This window comes from Scylla paramamosain, unplaced genomic scaffold (assembly GCF_035594125.1).
Source record: "Scylla paramamosain isolate STU-SP2022 unplaced genomic scaffold, ASM3559412v1 Contig3, whole genome shotgun sequence".
Taxonomy (NCBI): domain Eukaryota; kingdom Metazoa; phylum Arthropoda; class Malacostraca; order Decapoda; family Portunidae; genus Scylla; species Scylla paramamosain.
The window spans coordinates 1,590,001-1,592,500 of NW_026973668.1; the positions used below are offsets into that span (position 1 = coordinate 1,590,001).

At 27.2% G+C, this 2,500-nt stretch overlaps 1 protein-coding gene across 1 annotated transcript in view; it reads left to right on the forward strand.

Moving 5' to 3' along the window:
• The first annotated feature begins 2,499 nt into the window (after positions 1-2,499).
• LOC135096273 (translocating chain-associated membrane protein 1-like) overlaps position 2,500 on the forward strand; it is a 12,626-nt gene continuing 12,625 nt past the window's right edge. Inside the window, exon 1 of the mRNA XM_063997645.1 lies at position 2,500. This exon is cut by the window's right edge and continues 242 nt beyond it. The gene's annotated coding sequence lies outside the window, so the exon portion shown is untranslated.

The following is a 2,500-nucleotide window of genomic DNA, read 5'->3' on the forward strand; positions in this document are numbered from 1 at the left end:
GTTGCTCTCTCTCTCTCTCTCTCTCTCTCTCTCTCTCTCTCTCTCTCTCTCTCTCTCTCTCTCTCTCTACAATAATAATAATAATAAATAATTACTTATACAAATTATTATAGTTACTAAATGCTAACTCTATATAATTATGTAATTGAATTTATATATAATAGTTATGATATATATATATATATATATATATATATATATATATATATATATATATATATATATATATATATATATATATATATATATATAATTATTTTACTTTTCACACAAAAAATACATGAAAAAAAAATTCCGTCCAGAAATTATATTAAAATTATATATATACAAATTAATATTAGAGAGAGAGAGAGAGAGAGAGAGAGAGAGAGAGAGAGAGAGAGAGAGAGAGAGAGAGAGAGAGAGAGAGAGAGAGAGAGCATGCAATTCAGACCCTATATTATCTTTCTCTCTCTCTCTCTCTCTCTCTCTCTCTCTCTCTCTCTCTCTCTCTCTCTCTCTCTCTCTCTCTCTCTCTCTCTCTCTCATAAACAAAAGACAAGCGCCTGGTCAAATCATCTATAGAATTAAGTTATCTATAGAAATTATTATTATTATTATTATTATTTTAGATAGTGTAATTTTAAGTCATTAAATAAAAATGTATTACAACAAATTATTGCCTGTGATGGAAGTAATTCAAGATTATTATTATTATTTTTATTATTATTATTATTATTATTATTATTATTATTATTATTATTATTATTATTATTATTACTAGGGTAAGTACGATAATTATAAGCAACGCCTTTAAAAATGTGATGAGATTACATAGATTACAAATAGATTCGTAATTGTAATTGTAATTGCTATTGTTATTATTATTATTATTATTATTATTATTATTATTATTATTATTATTATTATTATTATTATTATAGCAGTAGTAGTAGTAGTAGTAGTAGTAATAATAGTAGTAATAGTAATTTGTCTCATTCACACAGACAGACAGACAGACAGACAGACAGATTTTCATTTGATTCCTGTTATTATTATTATTATTATTATTATTATTATTATTATTATTATTATTATTATTATTATTATTATTGGAATTTCCGTCCTCGAAAATAAAACTGTATCGATGATTAGTAATAAAATAGAATATATTATTAATACTGGTGTTTTAATCCAGGTAGTAGTAGTAGTAGTAGTAGTAGTAGTAGTAGTAGTAGTAGTAGCACCATCACCACCACCACAGTGTAAACAGTGCCACGTGCTGCTCAGCATATGGCACTGTTTACATGGCACGTGTGTGTTGTGCTTGTTATGCCAGTGTGGGTTTAGAAATATATAATTGTTCTTTATATCTAATGCGCATTGATATTTTAACATTACAAAAAAATAGTGTACGATAATTCATGGTACGAAATCTTGATGGGTTTTATATATTTCCTTATTAAACGGATTTATATTGTTCTAGTAAGTTTTGCCATATACATTTTTTTTTTTTTTTTAGTATTTCAAGTACACGTATATTGATGTTTTAAAATGGCGGAAGTTGAATGTACGACACTTTATATCACGGTATGATACTGTTATGCATTTTTATGTCCTTTATTGAACGCATCTATATTATTAGGATATTTTAAGTAAGTTTATAAATACATGTTCATTTGCTGTATTAACTTAAACCTATACCAATACCTAAAAATGATTCAAAACTTAAAGTACGATAATGTAAGTCATTGTACGAAATCTGAATATATTATATATCTGTCCTTATCAATCGCATCCATATTATTTTGAAAAACACACAAAAAAGTATCACATATTTTCTTTATATTATAATAAGTATAGGTAAGTAATATATTAAGTATGTTTAGATTATAATAGAGAAGCTCAGTTGAGTGATGAATCTCCACGTACTTCCTCAGTGTTTTGGCTGCTTGTATTACTTTGGATCAACTCTCACCACACACATCTCGACGCACCAAAACTGAAACACAGCATCAAGTTCTAAGCAAAAAACGCAACGAAAATTTATAATAAATTATTTTGACTATAAAATTATAGAGAAACTTAAGTAAATGTGATTTATTCCAAAGTAGAAAACAAGTGACACGTACTTCCGGGGTGTTTTGGTGGCATTTTTTTTACTCAGGATCATCACACACATTCAAAACTAAAATCCTAAAAGTAGTTTAAATTCAAAAAGTTAGACCAAAAAACGAAACAAAAAATAAAGTAAAACACAAATCCATATTAAAGTTATTGAAAGAGGAAGACATACGTTAAAAGAGAAAGTAAACAAGAAACAACCCAAAGTCAAATGAAGTGACACGTATTTTTGTTACTCAGGATCACAACACCAACCCACACACCAAACCCACAAAACAGGCAAAAAAACACCAAAACAACCCCAAAAAACGCAATAAAAAATAAAACCACACCAAAATACATATACAAAAACCTAACAAACCCCCTAAAACAAAAAACCCAAAAGGTAAACAACAGC